This window comes from Chrysemys picta, chromosome 7 (genome assembly GCF_011386835.1).
Source record: "Chrysemys picta bellii isolate R12L10 chromosome 7, ASM1138683v2, whole genome shotgun sequence".
In the NCBI taxonomy this organism is placed as follows: Eukaryota; Metazoa; Chordata; order Testudines; family Emydidae; genus Chrysemys; species Chrysemys picta.
In genome coordinates this window covers 128,637,272-128,661,418 of record NC_088797.1, presented here as the reverse complement: position 1 = coordinate 128,661,418, position 24,147 = coordinate 128,637,272, and the positions used below count along the sequence as shown (strand labels likewise).

Genomic DNA, 24,147 nt, shown 5'->3' with positions numbered 1-24,147 from the left:
ACGGGGCTTCGCCCTCCCCCCAGTCCCCAGGGCGTCTATTTCACCGCCAATGAAATGCAGGCAGCTTCCCAGAGTCAGCCCGCGTTCCCGCTCGCCATTCCAGCCCCTTCGCCTGGTCACCCTGGCTCGCACTAAGCAATCCCCGCCCCTGCGTGGCGCTTACTCCCCAGAGCCGAAGCTCTCCAGAACATCCTGCCTGCGTGACCTCCCCTTGACCCTTCCTCAGACAGCTCCTCTGGCCCGTTCAGCCAGGACTGGTGCTCTAGAAATACCCACAGAGAGTTCAGAAGCACCCCGCACAGACATGCTCCCACCGCCCTCACCTCCCCACCCCACATCGGCTCCTCTCATCCCTCACACAATCACACACTTTTCCTTGGTGGCTTCTGCCATCTGGAGCAGCCTCCTGGCTTCTCTCCGATACGCAGACTGAGCTGAACCGGCTCTCCTGTGCCTGGCCTCTGAGTGCGAGTCCCCCTGCCACTGGCCAAGAGCCAGAGTCACTTTCTTCTAGCCCTGAACACGGAGCTTGGCGAGAATAAGAGAAACAGCGTTAGCCCTAAAGCTGCTCTGCTTTTCCCCGCCAGTCAGCCAAATCGGCCAGAGATGAACACCTCCCCTCGACACACCCACACGCTCCCGCCACGTGGCGTGACAATCACCAGCTCCCTGGCTAACGGGAGAGAACTGCAGCCGGACGTTTAAGTGTGCAGAAATCCCGTACGAATGAAGGGGAGAGGCAGATGCCAGCACCTCTGGAAATCAGGCCCCACGCCGGCAGCCATACGGAAGCAGAGGCAATGTTTTACAAAATGCCTTTTGAATCTGCCGTGGCGGGGCCATGGCCTGGCGGGAGAGAAGGCTGCAGAATCCCAGCCTGTGACCTGGTCGAGTGAGCACGGCATGGCTTGGGCCCCTTTGCTGATTGCACAGCTGGTGAGCCCTGGCTCTGGGTTCAGCGACTCACGCTGCTCTTCCTCATCGCCCCGTCCGCCTGCGTCGGGCCAGCAGCACAGTGCCCAGCTCAGCGGGCAGACAGTGCTTGCTGGTGGGAGGGGCCAGGGACACCCCGTACTCAGGGACCCCACCCAGAGTTCCCAGTGGTGAGGGATGGGGTGTGAAGGAAGCTGAGAGATGGACTGGGTGGAGAACTGCAGCGGTGACAGCTCTGTTTCAGCCCTGGCCTGCTGGCCGGCCCGTGCCAGTGCAGTTCTCACAGGAATGACTATTCCTAGCCAGGTCTGGAGAGTCCCGAGACGACCACTTGTTCTGTGAGCTGGGCTGAGTCGCTGGTGGGGTTGGAAGGTTGAGCTGTGCAGGCAGGCACTGGAGCTGGGGAGCGCACTGACCAACAGCCTCTCGGAGCAGTCAGACGGGCTGCGCCTCCCTGGGTCCCACCAGCTGAATTCCCTCTCTGCTGATCCCACCTCACTTGCTAGTTCTCCGTTTCCTGGATGAAGGCCAGACCATCGCCATCAGGGTGACGGAGGAGGTGAGATCCACGCTGGGTCATGGAAAGACCTGACTGCACAGCAGGGGACATTTGGGCCTGTATAAGTAGGGGCATTGCCAGCAGATCGAGGGACGTGATCATTCCCCTTTATTCGACATTGGTGAGGCCTCATCTGGAGTACTGTGTCCAGTTTTGGGCCCCACACTACAAGAAGGATGTGGAAAAATTGGAAAGAGTCAAGCGGAGGGAAACAAAAATGATTAGGGGGCTGGAGCACATGACTTAGGAGAGGCTGAGGGAACTGGGATTGTTTAGTCTCCAGAAGAGAAGAATGAGGGGGGATTTGATAGTTGCTTTCAACTACCTGAAGGGGGGTTCCAAAGAGGATGGATCTAGACTGTTCTCAGTGGTGGCAGATGACAGAACAAGGAGCAATGGTCTCAAATTGCAGTGCGGGAGGTCTAGGTTGGATATTAGGAAAACCTTTTTCACTAGGAGGGTGGTGAAGCACTGGAATGGGTTCCCTAGGGAGGTGGTGGAATCTCCTTCTGTCATAACTATAAAGGGAAGGGTAACAGCCCTCCTGTGTACAATACTGTAAAATCCCTCGTGGCCAGAGACTCCAAAATCCTTTTACCTGTAAAGGGTTAAGAAGCTCAGGTAACCTGGCTGACACCTGACCCAAAGGACCAATAAGGGGACAAGATACTTTCAAATCTTGGTGGGGGGAAGGCTTTTGTTTGTGCTCTTTGTTTTGGGGGGAGTTTGCTCTTGGGACTAAGAGGGACCAGACATCAATCCAGGCTCTCCAAATCTTTCTGAACAAGTCTCTCATATTTCAAACTTGTAAGTACAGCCAGGCAAGGTGTGTTAGTTTTATCTTTGGTTTCTCAACTTGTAAATGTACCTTTTGCTAGAGTATTTACCTCTGTTTGCTGTAACTTTGAACCTAAGGCTAGAGGGGATTCCTCTGGGCTCTTTAAGTTTGATTACCCTGTAAAGTTGTTTTTCATCCTGATTTTACAGAGATGATTTTGACCTTTTTCTTTAATTAAAAGTCTTTTTTTTAATAATCTGATTGATTTTTCCTTGTTTTTAGATCCAAGGGGATTGGATCTGGATCCACCAGGAGTTGGTGGAAGGAAGGAGGGGGAATGGTTAATTTCTCCTTGTTTTAAGACCCAAGGGGTTGGATCTGTGTTCACCAGGGAATTGGTGAAGAGTCTCTCAAGGCTACCCAGGGAAGGGAGTTAGCCCATTGGGAGTGGTGGCAGCGGATCAGATCTAAGCTGGTAGTTAAGCTTAGAAGTTTTCATGCAGGGCCCCACATCTGTACCCTCAAGTTCAGAGTGGGGAAGGAGCCTTGACACCTTCCTTGGAGGTTTTTAAGGCCCGGCTTGACAAAGCCCTGGCTGGGATGATTTAGTTGGGAATTGGTCCTGCTTTGAGCAGGGGGTTGGACTAGATACCTCCTGAGGTCCCTTCCAACTCTGATATTCTATGATTCTATGATTAAATGCAAAGCAGCAGGTTTGGAGCCTGGCTCTGGCTCTTTCCAAGCAGGCCGGCTGCTGCTTCCTGGGGCGTGGAGCAGATGGAGGAATAGCCTCGAACCTCTCCTCTCATCGCCTCCGTCTGACAGAGCCCAGGCCATGGCGGCCGCGGGGAGGGAGCGGAGCTGCTGAGTCAGAAGGGACAGAAACCAAGAGCAATCCCTTTGGAGTTCTCGGAACGCTTCTCTTTTCACTTCCCACTCGGGTGGGAACAATAAATCCAGGGCGGGAAGAGCCCTCCAGCCACCACCTGCCTTCAGAGCCACGGCACCGGTGGCTGCAGCTGACGCAGGAATTCCATGGCACCTACCCCGGAGCCACGGCACAACATCTGCGACTGAGCCGGCCAGATGTTGAAGTGGGAAGGTCACAGCACGCCTAATGGGGGATAAGGAGAAAACAGATGGGGAAATAGATCCACTGCCCACTCCTAATGGAGTGGGGATGGTAGGGGGAGCACACCGGCTGCCCTGCCCCCATCACTGGGAGGGAGCCGTTTAACTCCACACTGGCCAGGTCTGAAGTTTATGAGAGAGAGAGGCCTGGGAAGGCCAGAAGCTCCCAGCCCCACGTCCCCCCCATTAGCGATGTGCTCTGCCCCTTGACAGAGAGGGGGCTGCATGCTGCTCTCAGTCACATAGATGCAGCCCCACTCGTTGCTAACATGTTCAGACCAGTGTCGTGGTGGCGACGTAGCTCTGGGATTTCCTGCACTTCTAGGCTCAAGACACTTCAGTCCCGCAGCTCCGCCTGCCACATGCCCGTTTGCTACCTGGAGGACCATCCTGATGCTCCACGCTACGCTGATGGCGTGGAACTACCTGGTGCCAATGTTGGCAGTACCCGACTGACAGCACTGGAGTCGATGGCAGAGCATGGGACTGGGGCTGCCTCAGTGCCGGAGCGCAGGTACGGCCCAGCTCCATCTGGCGGACTCAGAATCACGGCGCGTCTGGCAGAGGAGGACGAGTCTCCCCGAGCTTGGGGGTGCCTGTGTCCCAATGTAGGAGACCTCTCTTGGACGAGCTGAGGAAGGAGCGTGAGCTCTTCCTCTGGGGAAGGCCGAGGAATCTGAGGGCACTACTAGCTAACTCGAAATCAAATCCTGGAGCCTGAGGTAACAGAGGTGTGAGGTGAGCACCGCACCGAGGGCTCTGACTCTAGCCAGGGTGGTGAGAGGGAACTGGGGGGGTAGGGGCAGTGCCACCATGGGAGGGGCTCTGAGGGCAAGGGCACAGCGCCACCCTGACGGCTGGGTAGTGCTACGCAGAGTTCTTCGGCTGCAGCGCGCTGGGTAGGCGTACCCCGAGCGGACTGTCTGCAGACACTCGAGGACGAACTGCTCCTCCAGCACCAGGGGATGGGACCGCGGGAAGGCACGCTCCGGGGCAGGACGCGGGTGTGGCTACTCCGCTGCTGGGAGCTCAAGCAGCACCGGCAGGCGCTGGATGTGCCACACACCAGCCGGCATCGGGTCTCCCCCGGAGCTGAGGAGACGCTGAGTGGCAGCCCACAGACCACAGCCCATATCCCCTCCAGAGGGGCCCGCGAAGAGAATTCCACGCTGGGCAGAGGCCCTGAGCTTGGCCATGCCAGTGCTGCTGGGCAACTCCCTCTCCGCTGGGCAGGAACACCCCGGCCTGGCTCTCTGGGCTGCAGCCTGCTCTGCGGGCAGAGCCCTCGAGCTGGCATCGCAGGGTCCTGGGGGGCCAATAGCCCCGAAGCCGGGGTTAGTGTTGTGCAGAAGTAGCAGTGAGAGAAGAAAAGCCACCCAGGGCGTCAGGAGAGGCCACTTCCGTAAAAGCAAGAGAGCGTCTTACCCCCCCCCCCCCGCTGAGAGCGGGACAGAGGCAGTTCCTAGTCTCCTGTGCCCCCCGCAGGGCTGGCGCCACCTGCTGGTGAGGAAATCCAGCGCCCGAGCGCGAAGCGCAGGGAATCCTGCACCACATCATGCGCGGGAAGCTCAACCTGTGGCGGCGGGCTAGGCCCGGGGCAGCCAATGGCGCGCTGGGAGCGTCCCTGAGTCTTTCCCCCGGACCACGTGGCGGGTGTCCTTGAGACGGGACAGAAGGCGTATCTCCGCTCCCGTTCCCAGCCCAGCTCCCCCAGCGAGGGGCCGTGCTCCTGCTCACCCGTGCCCAGGCAGAGTCCTCAGCGAGCCCCTCATCTCCCCTCAGACCGCAGAGCGTGGGCACGACAGAGCCTGCTGGGAGCAGCCTGGGGGGAGGGCTTCAGGCACTGTCCGGAGAGGCTGTAGTTCCTATGGGTTGGACACTCTCGAACAGGGCTTCATTTGTAATGAAAGAGGGGCCGGGGTGCCAGCCAGTTTTTTACTCATAACTGATGCAGCAGGACCAGAGGTGCCGGGTCTCAGCCCTGCTGGGCCCGCAGATGCTGGGTCTCAGCCCTGGCACAAATGAAGCCCTGCTCCCAATAACGCCCCCCAGAGCTGGGCGGTACGCGACAGACATGGCTTACACACACGTTCCGTGTCTGCTGTGGATGGCGAGAGGATACAGCGGCCTGTCTGTGAGGAGGGGGCACTGATGCAGCAGCCATGCAGTGGGGGGGGGGGGGTCCTGCAGGAGGCAGGTGGGGGTCGGGGGGCAGGTGGGGAGGAGATGGCCCCCTGGAGGAGATGGCCCAGCCTGTCTGGGCGCGCAGAGAGAGCCTGGAAGATGCTCTGTTATCTGTAAATTTGCTGGTGCTTTGACAGGTCGGGGCTGTTGTAAATCACCCAGCGTGGACTCCCGTGGCGCTCACAGAGCCCCAGCCAGGATTAAAGCATTGCTATCTCAGGAGGGGGCCGCGTCTGGCAGTGCACTCAGGATGTACAGCCCAGCAAGGGGACCGGCTTTCAGCAATATCACCGAGATGACAGTTCTGGGTCAAACAGCAGGTTCCCGACCGTTCCATGCTCCTTAAAGAGACACTGCCTGTGCTCCTCGGAGCAGCAGCTCCTCCAAGCACGTTCGGTAGCATGTACAGCACTGAGCCTGGCCCTGCTGCACGCTCTCCTGGGCTTTTGTGGGCTGCTGGGTGTCACTGGGCATCACGAGCTGAGGAGTTAGGGCAAGAGACCGTGGTGCAACGGCAGATTAATGCTTGAGTTTGTTCCAGGCCGGAGCGCGTCTCATCCCCTTTCCCATGGCAGGAGCAGCACTGTTCTAGCTCCCCATGTCCCGGGGACCAGCCTGCGAGCAGTAGCACCGCTCTGACGGGTTTGAGGAAGTCCAGAGGCATTTCATGGCGCAGTTACAGTAGGAGGGAAAGGTCCTTTAACCCATCGTGACAGCAAGCCAAGAGGAGCCGCTCTGAGCGGAGGAGGCAGCTCTAAATCTCTCTCCAGTCTCGGATAAAAGGAGCCTCTTGGAGGTCCTGGTAGTCAGTGCAGGCCCCAGAAGTCTGAAAGCATCTTGTTGGGGGCGGGAACGGGGAATGAGGGATGCTGCAATCATTATGCAACGATACAACCAGGGAAGCGCTAGCGGCAGATCCATGTGTGAATCACACTCAGGCCAGGCCTCGCGCAGTGACAATATGTCACCCCAACAAATCGCTGGGAGGACCAAAGGACAGTGTGCATCCGGCGTCCTCCCTTCACCCCAGAACCTCATCTGGTCACCCAGCTCATCCCCAGGGCCAGTGCGGAGCCACCCCCAGGGAACCTTCCTAGGGCTTTGTTCAGCCTAGATGTAAAGGGCCTGAGGGACAGGGCTTCTCCCCACCTTGGGGGGGCTGACTCCACAGCCTGAGTGCTCCTCTGAGCAGAGCCCCACCCCCCCCCCCGCACTCTGCGTGAGCCCCTTCCTCCTAGTTACAGCTGGACAACGCTCCACCCCAAACACGATCCGCCCACCTCAGTCTACACCCTTCAAATATCCGCAGACAGGGAACCAAGCGCTGGGGCCTGGCCCCGCTGCTGGCTTTGTCGATTTAGTCATCAGGAAAAGGTTCCACGTTGTCCCTATCTGCTGGACTGTCTCCCTCTCCCCCACCCTTCATATGTCGCCTGTGAGCGGTTCGAGGCGGGGACTGGGCCTTTGGACACATGGCACGGCACAGCACCCGATTCTGACGAGGGTGTCTCAGCACGTCTGGTACAAATCATATCACGTAATCACGAGGCTGAGAATCCCCCCCCCGAGTTCAGGAAATTCACTAGCCAGGCACCCAGCGTCATGGTGTCTGCGGCACTGTGGCAAGTGTAGATAAATCTCTGATAATTTTCATATGACTTTACATTGTGCCTCTTCATATAACCTTGTGGTGGGTCTACCCACGTGTGACCTCTGTTTTCATGGGACTTTGTATCAAAGCCTCATTTAGAAACTTTGCATTGCCCTTGGTATAATATTATAGCCCCTAAGGATAGAATAAGATAGAAGAAAATTTTCTTTTTGCTAGCAGTAGAACAAGAGCGCTCCCCCCCCCCCCCACTCTTAATCAATTGCCCTGTTGAATGAATGAGGTGTGGATGAGCAAGGCATGAAAGGCAGCACCTCCAGACAGCCTCAACTGTTGGAGAGGGGCTGGGAGCCAGACCCAAGAACAATAAAACGTGTCAAGTGGGCTCATTAAAGACAAGCAGACATACTGACGGCCTCGGGGGTTAGAAGCAAGCACCTTCTTTTGGAAACACCCTCTTTGCAGCATTGGGACAACACTCAAAAGAAAGCAGCACAAAGGACCAATGGACACAGACACAGAGTTTGAATCTGGTATAGATTTGCATAAGAGGAAAGCTGCTATAAAAGTGAGGTGTCTTGCAGAGGACCCCGGGTCTCGTCTTGTCAACATGGGAGCATCGATCCGGATCGGCAGAAGCCCGGCTCCACCCCCTCCCCCATCTAACTCACCTGGCCAGTGAAGTTAAGGGGAGCAACTAATTGGTAACAACAAGACGGAATGGGTTTGTGTGTGTGTGTGAGTGTAAGTGTAATATATTATATGCATATAATACAGTGTTAATGAATACATGTATTACTAATAAATGTGGCGTTTTGCCTTATTCCCCCTGAAAAGATCCTGTGCAGTACTTTAAGTACAACATTTTGGTGGAGAATGCGAAAGGGGGAGCAAGCATAAAATCCACAGTTATGATAAAACTGGTGTGCACACCGCCAGCTTTAGCAAGCCTGGCACTATAGGAAAAAGAGCGTAAACTTTCAGTTAATTAACCAAACTCTGAAGGATATAGGAGTTTAGGTTTAAATTGTGTTCATGACTGAGCTAAAGAGGAGAACTTAGTGTTTCTCACTCTGATCCGGGGAAGGATCTAATCCGGGGAAGGATTTGTATAATTGGTGTATGAACCCTCGGTGGTAGCAGACCGAGTAATACAGAGGGAGGCTTAGCGTCTCTCCCTCTGGCCCAGAGTGGGTTAAAAACATAAGATACAGATCTTGTTCTGTTAAACCAAACTCTGAAGGATATAGGAGTTTGGGCAGTGTAGTGTGGTTTATGTTTGTTTTGTTTTTTGTAAGTAATATTGTGGTAATTTCACAATTTTGAAGAAAATGTTTAAGAAACGGAACCAGGAAGGGTGGGGGCTAGTTAAAAAGCCCACCCTCCTTGCTAAATTGGTAGTGGAACAAGGCTTGTGCCCATGGAAAGAAACTGTTTATTGGAAAAAGCAGGATCGGGCCCAGGCAAGCAATAGATAAAGAAACTAAAAAACAGGTTGGGTACAGAGAGTTAAAACAGCACTCTCAAATCTTACAGCAGCAGTAACATCAGGAGAAGAAACATTTGAGACCCCAGAAGGGGGCAGACCTTTGGGACGCCTCTGGAGATTGGGAAGGGGAATATTTGGGATATTTGGGTAAATTCCTCCTCCCAGGGCCAAAATGCCATTGAAACAGTTAACAACAGTGCCTGCTTCTGCCTCAGATCTCCAGGCCATGGCAAAATGGCTGGAGATTTTAAAACAGAATTTTTTTCTAGATGGAGTGTTAACGCCCTTTTACTGGGAGAAAGGGAGGATTTACACTCACAAGAAATGCACCACTTAATTAGCATTTGTGCAGCCCCAAGTACCAAACACACTGTGGCAGAGACCAAGCAGGTTCTGCCATGGTGGAAGCACTGTGCTAATTTGTTTCCAAGCTTCTATCTTTCAGGTTCTGAACCAGAACATCAGGAGAGCTGGTACCAGCTGAAGAGTTATAAAATACCATGGTTATTGTGTCATGACAAAGTCTGTGTTCAGTGTTCTGTGTTGCATGTTCTGTGTCTGTCTCTAGTGGTGTCCTGTGCTAGCATTGGGTCCAGAAAAAGAGGGGATACTACACTAGACAGGGCAAATGTCTTTTCCTCTCTCTACTTCCCCCATGTCCATCCAATTTATCAATCACCACTTGTGTCCAAAAAACTTTGGTCCCCAGTGCATCAGGTTTATTTTTTGTTAGGTTCTCTAATAGTCATTTTGTTGTTAATTTTTGTTATTAATACATTTGTATTGTTAGTTACATTTGCTTGTATTATTATTAATTCCACACTTTCCTCTATGCACTCTGGTTCTATTTCCCCAAGCCCTAAAGGGTAGTTCTTGGGCCCCCATAACCTGTAAGACCTTGGCCCATAATTGTATGGCCCCATCTTTCAGGTCCCCAGAAACCTCTGAAAACAACTGTTAAAAATAGGGAATTCTACAACATTTTAGCAACTCAATGTTAGTTTAAGTCCAAATCAGCTTAACCTTGCATAACAACTGTGGTACTCCTACAAAATCTTATTTGTTGTGTGTGCTTAAGAATGTCCTGACCTCAGTGACTTTTATTGTTTGATGGCTATTGCAGCATCAAACTTGGGCCTCATTTTGTTTGTCAATGTACCCAATTATTGTAATGGTAATGGTTTTGTTGTATTTCCAATTATTATAATTATAATTGTTTGCATTTGTGTTTATGTTATATCTGGTGTTTAGTCAATTGTAATGGTTTTAGTTATATTCACCTGGTTATAATTGTTTGGTTGGTTTGCAACAAATACAAAAGATTTATATGGTGACCACTCAAGAATTGTTCTTGAGAGGTCAAAAGGGGGACAATGTAGATCAATCTCTGATAATTTTCATATGACTTTACATTGTGCCTCTTCATATAACCTTGTGGTGGGTCTACCCACGTGTGACCTCTGTTTTCATGGGACTTTGTATCAAAGCCTCATTTAGAAACTTTGCATTGCCCTTGGTATAATATTATAGCCCCTAAGGATAGAATAAGATAGAAGAAAATTTTCTTTTTGCTAGCAGTAGAACAAGAGCGCTCTCCCCCCCCCCACTCTTAATCAATTGCCCTGTTGAATGAATGAGGTGTGGATGAGCAAGGCATGAAAGGCAGCACCTCCAGACAGCCTCAACTGTTGGAGAGGGGCTGGGAGCCAGACCCAAGAACAATAAAACGTGTCAAGTGGGCTCATTAAAGACAAGCAGACATACTGACGGCCTCGGGGGTTAGAAGCAAGCACCTTCTTTTGGAAACACCCTCTTTGCAGCATTGGGACAACACTCAAAAGAAAGCAGCACAAAGGACCAATGGACACAGACACAGAGTTTGAATCTGGTATAGATTTGCATAAGAGGAAAGCTGCTATAAAAGTGAGGTGTCTTGCAGAGGACCCCGGGTCTCGTCTTGTCAACATGGGAGCATCGATCCGGATCGGCAGAAGCCCGGCTCCACCCCCTCCCCCATCTAACTCACCTGGCCAGTGAAGTTAAGGGGAGCAACTAATTGGTAACAACAAGACGGAATGGGTTTGTGTGTGTGTGTGAGTGTAAGTGTAATATATTATATGCATATAATACAGTGTTAATGAATACATGTATTACTAATAAATGTGGCGTTTTGCCTTATTCCCCCTGAAAAGATCCTGTGCAGTACTTTAAGTACAACACAAGGCCCTGCCCCGGCGACGCGGCAGAGTCACCGTGCTGGGAAGTCTGAACGCTGGGTTTGAAACGGGCACAGGGCAGAGGGTTAATGTTTGCCAAGTGCTTTGAGGAGAGAAGATTCTCAGCCTCGCTCTCACCTCTGTATTTCATACGATACCATCCTTGAGCAGAACCCGGTTCCCCACCTCTCCTCTCCCGCCTCCTGTACCCTGAAATCCAGGCAGGCAGTGGGATGTCTCCACCTGCCAGGGAGCAAGGAGGCAAACTAGTTGTGAGGCCGGTGGGTAGAGGCAGCCTGCTCTTCTCATTGCAGACGCTGGCCGAGCTGACCAAACAGCCAGCATTTGAAAGGTGCCGAGAGGGGAGAAGGGTGGGGAAGAGGAGACCCACCAGTCAGTAGTTCTTGTTTGTAGAAGGTCTCTCCCCCGCCCCCCAGGGCAGACACAGCATGCAACTCTGCAGAGGGAGATGGCTCCTACCTCCAGGCAAGCCAGCCAGCTAACGAGCGCACCAGGGACAGGTACGTACGTGGACACAAGACCCCCTCTCTTCAACTGGCGCTTAGAAACTCTGAGTCCAAAGCGGAGCTACGAGCCGGGGCCCCAGGCCATTTTGGTGAGACGGGGAGTTTCTCCAGGCTGAGCTCTTTGCAGCCAGGGAGCAGGATGGGCCCAAGTTCGGAGCCTCCCAGAGCGAATGACTCAAATGTTGCTGTCTGGCATTTGCCCTTGTGAACAGGGTGGGTCAGGCGGGCTGCAGGCTGCTCAGTGACAGACTCAGACCAAGAATCCAGTGAGATTCTCAGGGACCACATTTAAAATTCTTCAGCTGCCATTTTCATACTAGCTGAACCATCAATACTAGCTGAGGGCTGCTGGGGCCCCCGGCCCACAACGCGACTAGACCTGGACGAAGGTGTCCCTCAGCAAGAGGGAGAGCGGCAGAATCTGGTCCCAAGCACGTCGCTCTTACGGCGATGGCACTGCCTAGACAGACAGGTGGACGGACGGACAGTCTAATGACCGAAAGCAAAACAATCCCCCTTCTGCAGCACACACCGCCATGCTCTGCAATGTTCTCAGCCCCCTCTGGGCCACACTGACCTCGGAGCTGCCCGTATTCAATCAACGCTGTGCCGGAGACAGCACGTGCGCAGCCTCTGTCCAGGGCTCTGCAGGGGGCTTTGCTGCTCACAGACAGTGAAATAAGGAAGGGTACTTGTCACTGGAGTTCTTCGAGATGATTCCACATACTCACATGTATGGGTAATGCGCTGCCTGGTGGTACCTAACTGCAGAACCTTCCAAGCAGTGTCCACGTGCCAGCCGATCCCCACCCTCACCATCCTCAGATGTTCTGAGGCTACACAAGGGGGCGCTGCACGCTCTACTGCCTCTGCCCTTCCACCACTAGCCCGGAGAAGAAAAGCAAGACCGTGAGAAAGAGGGCAACACAGGTGGGGAATGTGAATATGCAGCGTCATCTCGCAGAACTCGGTTAAAAGTAAGTAACCTTCATTTCTTCTCCAAGGGGCTCTGCATAGTCCCACTCATGGGTAATTTGGGAAGCAATGCTGAAAACTGAGGCGGAGGGAACAGTGCCCTAATTAAATAACGATTGAAGCACCATTCTACCAAATCTGGCATCTACTCCTGAAGGCAAATCCAAAGCTTAATGTTTGAGAAAACTGACTTCCAAGTAGCAGCCTTACCGCATTCCCCGCCAGGAACATGTTTCAGGCAAGCAAAAGATGCTGCCACTGCCCTAGCAGAATGCGATTTTACAATAGCAGGCACAGAGAGTGCCGCTAATTTATACCATTCCCTGATACATTGTTTAACGCAGCTGGAAAGAGTTTGACTAGATATACTATTGCCCAGATAGAGACAAATAACCTAGATGACTTTCTAAAACATTTAGTTCTATTTAAACAATATGCCAGAACCCTGCTTGCATCTAAAGTGTGCACCAAAGAGTCCCCTTTATTAGCATGCGTCTTAGGGGGAAACGGTAAATTAATAATGGGACTGATGGGAAATTCAGACACGAATTTTGGTAAAAACCTGGGATCAGATATAAGAAGAACCTTGTCTTTATGAAAAATAGTAAGCGGCAGATCGGCCATCAGAGCATGCAATTGGCTTACCCTTCCGGCTGACGTTACAGCACCAATAATTAGTCTCATTAGCTAAATAAACTACGGAACACTCCGCCCAAGGGTGGTTTCATAAGCCTTGATGTGACCAAACTGAGATCCCATGGTGGGACGAGATCCCTCAGAGAGGGATACGGATTGGCCAAGCCCTTCATAAACCTTTTAACTCCATCACACACAAGTAACGATCTGCCATCAAAGCATGGTAAGTAGAAACAGCTGCCAAGGGAACTCCTAAAGAGGCATCAGATAAGCCATTAGACTTCAAATACATTAAATACTCAGAAACAGAAGGAATAGAAGCTGAAATGGAGAATCAGATTTTCCCTGCATCCAAGAGACAAATCTAGTCCCTTTCAAACAACATCACTTCCCTGTGGACAACTTCCTGGAGCTGGGCAATACCTCCGGGGCTGACGAGGACCAGGGCTGCTCGGTATCAATCAGGCTGTCAGATGAAGGGAGATGTTTGGAAATTCCACCCAATCCATGTACCACTCCTGCCTCTGCAAACTGGGCAAACAGAAGTCATCCTGCCTGGTCCTGATGTACTTTCCTCAGCACTTCCAGCATTAAGGGAAACAGGGAAGAACATACAGATGCCCCCCGTGATTTACGCAATTGTTCCGTTCCGGAAAGCCTTGCATAACTCGAATTTTGCGTAAGTCAGAAATGTATACCCGTACGTTACGCAAAAATTTCCGCAACTCGAAAATCCTATTTCTGGCTTATGGAACTTTTTTCGTAAGTGCGAATTTGCATAAGTCAGGTCTTGTGTAACCCGGGCAGTGTCTGTACAGATGTGTCAGTGACCAGGACATGGGTGGTCATGCCTGTTGGAGCAGGAGCTGGTAGCCAGGAGTAGGTGCCAGGGTCAGCGCTGGAGTCAGAGGCCAGATGCTAGAGCCAAGGGTCAGAGCCAGGTTACCTGGCGTGAGGCAAGGCTGGGTCCAAGGCAGGAACGAGGTGGGAGCAAGGCGGGCGAAGGAGCTAACACAGCCATGGGCAAATGCTTTGAGGAGGTGCTGATCTGATCTGCTGACTCGTCCCACCAATCTGGCAGTGCAGGGCCGCCCGGGGGGGGACGACGACACACAAGTGGGGAAATTTGCCCCAGGCCCCGCAGAGGCCCCCACGAGAATATAGTATTCTATAGTATTGCAACTTTTTTTTATGGAAGGGGCCCCTGAAATTGCTTTGCCCCAGGCCTCCTGAATCCTCTGGGCAGCCCTGTGGCAGTGTAGCCAGTCAGGGAGCCTACTACAGGCCGGCTGAGTTCGTTAGGTCGCCCAGAGACTGGCTCTGCTGCAGGCCCTGATTCCTGACAAGACGTCCTTTTCCCCAATGCAGCAGGAACATCTCTGAGATCGATTGCTTGTCCCTGCCTGCTCTGGACCTGGAGAGAGGACACTTTGATGAACCTGGCTGCAAACAGGTCTACAATGAGCAGATCCCAGCAGGGAAAAGTCTCTTGTAGTATTTGATCTTTCCAGGACCACTCGTGTTTCTGAGTCCTGTCCCTCCTGAGACGCTCCACTCACTCATTGCTCTCCCCTGCGAGGTGCAGGGCCATGGGATACACGCTGTGAATGCACCAGTCCCATACATTGACTGCCTCAGTACACAACAGGGAAGAACGAGCGCTTCCTCGCTTGCTGATGTAACACACAGCAGTTGTATTGTCTGTTGTTACCTGAGCAACCTTCCCCTTCATGTGAGGAAGAAAAGATCTGGGGGCCAAGTGAATGGCTCTTAATTCCAACACATTTATATGCAAGTTTTCATGAAACAGCCAGCGGCCTTGAACTGGAGAACAACCCGGCTGAGCTCCCCATCCGTTGCCGGATGCATTGGAGGCTATGGTGACTGAACAAGACTCCTCTGAGGACATCCCATCTGTCTGCTCACCACACCAACGAATTCAGGACATCCTAAGGCATGGTGACTAACACTGGAAGGCTGTCTGGGTCTCTAAACCTAAGTTGCCTGATGCTACAACTACCTCCTTCTGAGCAAACAGAGTCACGTAAGTAGTTGCTACCACAAGGCCCATGAGACCCAGAAAGAAAATCATCATCTGGGTTAAACATAGTTGGATGTGCCAAACAGATTAATCTATCTTCAGAAACCTTCCCTCTGGGAGAAAAGGCCTTCTGCTACTGGTCCAATACAGAATCTATGAAATGAAGTCTCTCAGCTGGGCAGAGATCCGACTTTTTGATGCTCAATAGCAGGGCCAACTTCATAAGCAGGAAGATTGTGGAGTTGATGCGAAGTGGCAGATCTTTGTGTGACGAGAACTTCAATGGCCAATGGTCTAATATGGGTAAACAAAACTACCCTGCTTTCTTAAATATGCCACTGCTACAGAGAGGCACTTTGTACAAATTCCTGGTGCTGCAGAAAGGCCAGATGGTAGGACCTTGTACTAGAAATGTTGTTGGGCCACCACAAAATGAAGATACTTCTGATGGCTCAGCCAGATTGAAATACGAAAATACGCATCCTTGAAATGGAGAGTGGCGAACAATCCGTAGCTGAACGCAGGGGACTTACTGAGCCAGAGTGAGAATCTGAAACTGGAACTTCCAAGTGGATATGTCCAATCGTGTTAGATCTAAAACCAGACAGAATCCCTCGTGTTTCTTCTATACCAGGAAGTTTCTTGACTAAAACAATTGGCCCCAGAGATGTTTGGGTCTCTTCACCAGCAACTCCCAGGAGCAAGTTTTGAACCTCTGCTAGAAGAGCAGCCTGGTGATCATGTTCCCTGCAAAGAGAAGGGTTGGGGGTTGGAAGTGGGTCATTTTTCAATTGCATGGCATAGCCCTCTTCTGTAATTTCTAGAACCAACTTATCTGCCGTAAGACGCTCCCAACTGTTGATGAAATGGGCTAGTCGGGGATCCTTGCGGATTGGTCTGCGATTCTCGATACTCCCATCAGAGCAGTGGCCTGGTGATCAAGGAAGGCAAAGAGGAGGGAGCAGGTTGTTTTAGCCAAGGTCTGTACCTGAATGACCTCTTTTCGTGCTGGGTCTCGGACAAAGACTGAGCTTGCTTATGCTGTTGTTGCTGTTTCTGATTTGAGGAAAAATAAAGAGCCGATTGAGGGTAAAACTGTCTCTGATACCAGTGTAACCATTCTGCCAGTTGGTCTCCACAGCAACAAGGGCTCGGTTCTGTAAACAGGAGTTTCTCTTAACATTAAAAAACAACTGGCTCAAGCCCTCCACCCCCAGAACTCTGGGGGAGCTAAACGCCACCCCGGACACCTCTTGAAGCAATACATCCCCATGCACAAGCACAATAATCCTCTTCACTTTGATTAAGAGAAGAAAACTCACCATTGGTTTGGAAAAACACTGCAACAACAACGTGCAAGTACATAAGCAATAAGTAAAAGACCTGTCCCACAGCACCTTGGGCAGCATCCTTTGCCGCAGTTTCCCACCTGGTGGTGTGGAAGTCCGAAGCATCAGCTGAAGCCCTGAGAGGCTGATTCACCACGCTCTGTCCCTCCAGAAAACCAGCCCATCTTCTGGCAAATCCTGGACAAACACAATTGTCTCTTCCCATAAACGGAGCTGGTAACTAGTTACCTTAATACCAAGAGAAGAGGAAGAAAAGAAACGGTCTTCCAAGGGCACCGATTTTCCCCCCTCTGTCAGCAGCTGTGAATGGGCCGGATTGGACCTAAGTCTATTACTGGCAGCAGCCACCACCAGTGAATTAGGCACAGGGTGAGTAGGAAAGGAGGAAACGCCCTGCTGAGGTATCCGAGACAATTTATCTTCCTTTTAGAACCAGGCTGGCAGGAAGCAGGGGTGGCCCACACAGTCCTGAGTGTGTAGCTAGAGTAGATGCCCAGGACTCTAGCCCACAGGCTGCAGGAGACCATCCTGTATCGGCAACACAATCTGATTCCTGGAGGCAGCTCCAAGAATGTGAAAGACCAGGTGAGAGGTTCCTCCTCAGCCACCAAAGCTAGGTTCAGGGCAGATACCACGTGATCCACCAGGTGATGAAACGGCAAACCATTCGCTGGAGGAGACGAAGCAGAAGCTCATCAGGTGAGAAATCTGAATGGAAGTCTGCATCCATCGGACCCTGTTCAGAAAGAGGAGCTGTCGCCTCGTCTTGCTCTTCAGACAGCGTCTCCGGCCCAGCGGTGTGCTGCAGACGGACCCAGCCAGGTGGAACGGGGTCTGAGGATGGTTCAGCCTCTGGATCTTTATTTTATAAAACACCAACTCTCCAGCCATGTGGATATGGTTTGGGAATTCCTGCGATGGAACCCAGTAAGGCCCTGGGGCCCAGGACTGCCAGTCGCTCCAGTAGCTGGGACCCGGGAACATGCTCATAAGAGGAAAAAAAATATTGGAGTGAGGAAACCCAGGCTGAGGAGGCAGAAACCCGGATGAATACGTCTCTTAATTCTTCCTCTGTCCTCTGAAACTGAGGATCCAACCTTGGATCCATGTGGACCTTGCCAGAGACAGCAATGGAACCAGAGGGTAACAAGCAATAAAAGGTGAGAATGATCTGCCTGGAGTCCCTGTAGGGGCCCTAGGAGGAGGCATAAATGGCTCTGGAGAAAGACTTTAAATCTCTTCTGCTCTTCTCCTCCGTTCGGGTGAAGAGGCAGCAGAATGCAGAACTGAAGGGCCCTTCCTCCGCCAGCTGCCTCTCCCCGGGACGCGAGGCATGCTCACAGGCGGGACGATGCACAGGCTGCCACCACAGTAAAAAACGTCTTCAGATCCACGGGTGACCCCCGAACAGCAGTGAGGGAGGAGCTGGCCCCACAGACCTGGAGGGCAATGTTCCCTCTAATTTTTTCCACCCATGTGCAGGATAAATTTTGTTATGTGCACCGGGGTAATGTGGGGATGTGCGCCACCAGTAGAAACAAAAAGCTGAAATATAATATATATTTTTTAAAAGTTACCAGTAGGGATAATTACTCCAGCCAGGACAGGTTCGGCATTTTAGAACTCACTACTCAAAGAATTACATTTAAGTGTAAGAGAGAAATAACTATGAAATGCAGAGACCAGTCAAAAAACTCAAATAACACACTTTGAAAGAATAAATACAGAGAATATATGTGCATTGCAGGAAGTGTGTGTGTGTGTGTGTGTGTGTGACACACAGAGACAGTGTGTGTGACACAGACACAGTGTGTGTGTGAGACACACAGACTGTGTGTGTGTGTGTGTGTGTGTGTGTGTGTGTGTGAGAGAGAGAGAGAGAGAGAGAGAGTGAGGCACACACACAAACTGTGTGTGCACTGGCTGCTGGGGAAGTTTCTGAGACACGCCTGTCCCCTGTCTCTTTAAGGCACTCACTGAAAGCTCTCGGCCTCTTGAACCATCTCCCCCCTCCCCCGCTCTGCGGAGATGGGGTACATGGGCAGGGGGGAGGGGGAGAGACAGAGTGTGTGGGGGTGTGAGAGACAGAGAGTGCGTGTGCTGGCTGCTAGGGAAGTCTCTGAGAGACCGTGCGCTGTCTCTTTAAGGCACTCACTCACCTGAAGGCTTGTTTAGACCTCAGAGACCTGTCCCCTTTACCCTGATCTGTGGAGATGGGGTACAGGGGCTGGGGGAGGGGGACACCCTGACATCAGCACCCTCTTTCTCCCCTCCCACCCCCAAGCTCTGCACGGCCAGCAGGAGGGTCCCGGGAGCAGCTGCAGGAGCAACGTGGCTGCAAAGCAGCGTGGGGAGGGAAGGGCACCTGAACACACGCTGCCGGCTGTGCACGCTCTGCTATCAGCTAGGCAGCACTTGAATCTCTCCTGCGCGGCCGCCCAAGCACGCAGCTTACAGGGAACACAGCTGGAGAGCACCAAACCTGGTGAAATACTCAGCTCTGCACCGCTGGTCTTCCAAGTTGAAACCAGAACTGACTTAGGTTTCAGAGACAGAACCATAGAGGCCATGTCAGACTTGGACAGACCAATAAGTCTGATGCCCTGAATCTGACACCACTAACAGAGGCTGTCTTCTTCCTTGTCTTCTGCCTGGGAACCCAGGCATTTGGAGCAGACAACATGGCTCTAGGTTCTTTAGCAGGCAGTCTGTCCACCATGGTGCCTTTGGAGCCTGGATGGTTTTGACAGAAAGATTCAGAGCCGGATCCAAAGAAGATCCTGACCCCTTGGAATCTGCAGACAGCTTAGCCTCACTGGAGAAAGCTCCTGGAGTTGAAACGTGCGTTAAGACTTTGGGTCTGACGACCTTCCGCAATCGGACATTTTAACAGCAAGAGCTTCCTTAAGGAGAAGCACCTGCCGTCTGTTTTGCCGCTCCTTGCACGCAAGTTCAGCAAATAAATCACCCAGGAGGAGAGTGTCCTTCCCCCAAGCGTTTCAGGCACCTAACATGGTCATCGGACCACTGGGAAGACGCTGGGCACGAGGCACACCTCTTCATACCCAGATTCCTTATTTTCTTCGGTTCTGCCATTACTCAGAACCGTATGTCAAACTACCTTCTACTAAACTGATACTAGAACAACAACAGTAAACAATCAAAGACTATCCATGGAGAAAACCTCTGGATCCGAGTGGATGGAAACGGCTCATTTCTGTCTGGCCCAACAGCTGGAAGGAACTGAGGAGGGGGGGCACTGTACCCCCTTACACAGCCTGCCCTCAGAACATTTGAGGACACTGAGGGAAGGGGTAAGAGGGGGCCGGTGCAGGCTTTAATGGGGGTCTAGGGGTCCAGAGCACCCACAGGAATCAGGATTAACCAATGTGCACTTGCACAGGGCCCCCATCTCTGTCACGATGGAGGGACGACCAGGCCAAACCTGCGTGGCGTTGCAACCCCATGTGCCAGGTCCCAATGCCCAGGACGGGAAGCAAAGCCCAGCCCCGTGGAACAGGAGTCACTGCTATGGGCTGAGCGTGGGGCAGGCCTGCTTTCCAGCCTCCCATGCCCCAAGGCCAGGCTTAGCCTGCGGTCCCAGAGCAGAGGGGGCTGCTGCAGGTAGTTGGTGCTCCCTTGACAGAGCACTGAATTAGGAGGCCCCATCTTCCCTGGAGGGGACGCATATGAGGACACTAAAGGACACTGCCTGGGGAGGGCTCTACCATCAGGCACCACCAGGAAGGCCGTAAGCGGGAATATGCAGAGCTATTTGAAGACTTCTTCCCCACAGCCAGGAGAGCAGGTTCTGCCACCCCGTCACCCTCTGATCTCCGTAAACTCTCCTCCCCCAGCCTGTCCCACGGCTCGTAACCCAATTGGATTAAGGAAAATCCAGCATCATTCTACTCTAACAGAAACCAAATGTCTCTCACCTCCAGTCTGGGGCTACATCTACACTACAGGGGGGAGTCGATTTAAGATACGCAAATTCAGCTACGTGAATAGCGTAGCTGAATTCGACATATCGCAGCTGACTTACCCCGCTGTGAGGACCGCAGCAAAATCGACCTCCGCGGCTTCCTGTCGACGGCGCTTACTCCCACCTCCGCTGGTGGAGTAAGAGCGTCGATTAGGGGATTGATTGTCACGTCCCGACGGGACGCGATAAATCGATCCCCGAGAGGTCGATTTCTACCCGCCAATTCAGGCGGGTAGTGTAGACCTAGCCTGGGTCTGGCAGGAGAAGATCACAGCCACAACTAACCGGAGATGTAAATGCAAGTTTACGCACCAGTGTCTCCTGGGCTCTGGGCTACTCTAGCTACATGGGTTTTTACCCTGAAGTCTGATGTTCCTGTCGCATCCCCCATGTTACATAGACAGGAAAACCCTCCACTTTCATGCCCAGCACCCACCCAGGGTCGCACAGGATTACAGAGCCATTACCCCATCTGGCCTGACCTCCCGGATTACACAGGCCAGAGCGCCCCAACCGTTAGCCGTTGCTGAGACGGAGCCCAATCACGTGCATACGGCAAAGGACGTGTCCTTTGCGAGGTGTGCGAGACAAACCGATTTCCTTAGCAAAGGACAACAGCCACCGACATCCCCGCTACAGAACAGCACAGAACGCTCAGCATGGCCCTCCAGGCTGGACGTGCTGTGCGGTGGTGGTGGAGGACAAAGTCACCCTCATCCCACTGGTTTCTCCAGGGGGCAGGGCTGACCCTTGACAGTGGCCAAAAGCTGCTTTCCCACGTCAGTATCAGAGGCACTTCGAGACTCCTGTGTGGTCTCTGCAGAACCAACCGCCGGGCGTCTAATGCTGCACACCTAGCACCACTGCTTCACCACCACAAGCCACTCCCAGAAACGGAGCCCTGGAGCCCCCAGCCAGCAAAGCATTTCAGAGCGACTTAACTTCTGGGACTACTCACAGGTGTACATTGAAGCACGTTCTGAAGTGTCAGAAGAACCTGAAACATGACGGTCTCATCTGCAGGACAGCCCAGCATCAGACGACCTTCCCCGGCAAGACGGGGAAGCAGCACCCCCAGGGCAGAACAGTTGCTGTCCAAGAACACTGGAGGGCTGCAGGTCACGCTGCTGTAATCCAGGTGGGTGATCAGGTCAAATCTCTGCTCTTGGTGGCTTCTCACTTTCTCAGGAAACCCCTCGGGCTGGGAGATTCTCAGGCCTGGCTGCACCCCAAGGTGATTTTCTGAAAAAGCAGATGGCTCTGTCCAGCCACTGGAGTCTGGTGAGTGGAAAATAATGCACCTTCCACTTCCAATCATTCCTCTGATTTCTTTCTGCCCTTCCCTGAGACGCAGCCTGAGTTTAGAACTTTGTGCTGGGTGAGCAGCTAGTCCTGAGCAAACACCGGGACCTCTCCACGTTGGAGAGATGCTGACAGTGCAGGAGCATTTCCCACACACACTTCACTGATCCACCGCAGCCAGCCTGGCCAGGGAAGGAGTGGGTTTCTTTACCAGGCCCATACCCACAGGAGAGATTTTCCTTGCTGATTTAACTGCACAGGCCCATGCTGGCAAAACTCATCGGGCAGAAGGGGAGCTGTACACGCCCTTTTCATTTGTCTTTTCTGAGAACATTACAGTAACACAGCAGCATGGAGGAGAGTTGAAATACAAGCAAACCGGTCAGGAAAGTCAGAAGTTAAGATTCCCACAGCTATGCCAAGCAGGCCAGAGGTGCTCAGAGCCCCCAGAGAGGTTTCCTGTGCCATGTTTGAAATGCCTGTTTATGCTAATAAATGTTACATGATGTGACAGGCAGAATGCGCAGTGTGGCTGACCTGTGTGTGAGAACATTCGCTTCTGAGCGTCCTGATCCGTTCCCTTGTGTCAATTGCACTACGAATATTTCGCCTGCCCAGCGCAGATGATTCTGTATTTGATACTCTGGAGAATGACAGGTGAATGGTCAGACAGTTCCCATCACTATCTCATCCCTGGATTTCAAAGGGAAGCCCAGCTCCTGAGAACAGCACAGAAGAGGGGCAAGGGAGCCCTGTTGTAAAAGGATCAGTTCAGTCCAGCATCCGAGGGGCTGCAAAGCCTGACGCACCAGCACTCTTATCTGACAAGCCCGGCTCGGCAGTGGCCTGGAAAGAAAAGAAGAAAAGCGCTACTCCGGAGAGCCCAGCCCAAGTTCTCTGCCAGCTGATGAGCAGCCAAGTCCATTCACAGCGACTGATCCTGCAGTTGATGTTACACTTCTCTCAGCAGCCAGCTGACGCACACAAAGGCTACATGTGGAAAAGTCTTTGTCATTGCAGCTAACGAGGGGATTCTATTTCACATCACAGCCACCCGGCACAGGTACATTCAACTGCTTTCATCTTGGGATAGCTCCCACGGGAAAATAGCAGCCGCTACACCTACAACCGTGTCGAAGTCTGGGCTTGCTGGGTTTTTTCATGTCTGCAGCTTTTAAACTCTAACACTTTTCACTGGCCCTGGGCTCTTTTAAACCACAGGGGTGAAAAGAAATGATTTTACAAAGCACACGTTAGAATCTATCCAGGAAGGTGATATAGGAGCATGGGAAATGAATTAATTCTGAAGCATGTGGGAGAGGGAATAAGCAACTACTCCAGGGGGGATGGCAGCTCACTTACTTTATGACAAGAATTATCTTTAAAATGGCAATAAAATCCACGTTAAAGTCCTGTGCTGCCTTTAACAGCCAAGGGCTTATTCCTGTAGCTCCTGCCCTTGGAGCTCATAACCTCACACCATCTTAACCTCTGCCGAGGGCTCCTCAAGGCAGTTACTCCCTCTCCAGCTGAGCTGGCTGGCTAGTGGCCATGTACACACTGCTACCTAGACCTTAGAGTAAGTCAAGCTCTGGGCTGTAGAAGAAACTTCTCAGCAGGAGTCTGGAAAGGCCCTGGAGTCACCTGGGGATGGAGGTGCTGAGGCTTGGTCAGGGAAATTGGGTCTTTGGAGGAAACCCATCAAATGCCCCAGGAGCCAGTTTTAGTTCAAACAAAATTCAAGGAAGAATGACTAGGGAGACTCACTCCTCTCTGGCCAGGAAAGAGGGATCAGCCTGGGTCACATTAGGGCATGTTGGTGGGGCCTCCTGAAGCCCATTGTGAAGTTCAATGGGGAGCTGAGGACGCATGGACAACATGGGAGTGCATTCCCCCGTGCTTTAGCGCGTCACTCTCTGCTACTACTCACAGAATGAATTTGGGAGAAATAATCTAAACCATAGACCTCCCATGTCTTCCCCTGATGATGCGAGAACAGAGATGCACGATTCAACAGCTGATTAGCTGGGAGAAGACTGTAAAACCCACTTCGCGGAGGCTCTGACCCCTCGCTGACTCTCCCCGAGATCTCAGCACAGTGTAAAACCCACTGCTTTTTACTGGCAGGATTTTGTTATCAAATGCCGAGCTCTCTGAAGCGGCTGCCCTTATGATTCCCAGATCTCCACTCCACATTCCAAGGGCCTGGCTGTCAGCTTGGTACCCTGGACCAGCCTTGTAAATTCCTTTCCGTGGAGATACAGAACACCCCTCTGCGGTGCCAAGTTCTCCACTTACAAGGTGCAGAATTTATTAGACTGAGGAAAGATGAAAAGGAAGCCTGCCCCTTTAAAACACTCGTACAGACGGTTTCTTTATGAGAGCTCTGTGCACTTGGAACCACAGCTGCCCGGGTCTTTCTGAAGAGCTACA

At 52.3% G+C, this 24,147-nt stretch overlaps 1 protein-coding gene across 2 annotated transcripts in view; it reads right to left on the bottom strand.

Annotated features, from left to right (window-relative positions):
• HPSE2 (heparanase 2 (inactive)) overlaps positions 1-24,147 on the bottom strand; it is a 261,248-nt gene that overhangs the window by 9,296 nt on the left and 227,805 nt on the right. The gene's annotated exons all lie outside the window — the stretch shown is intronic.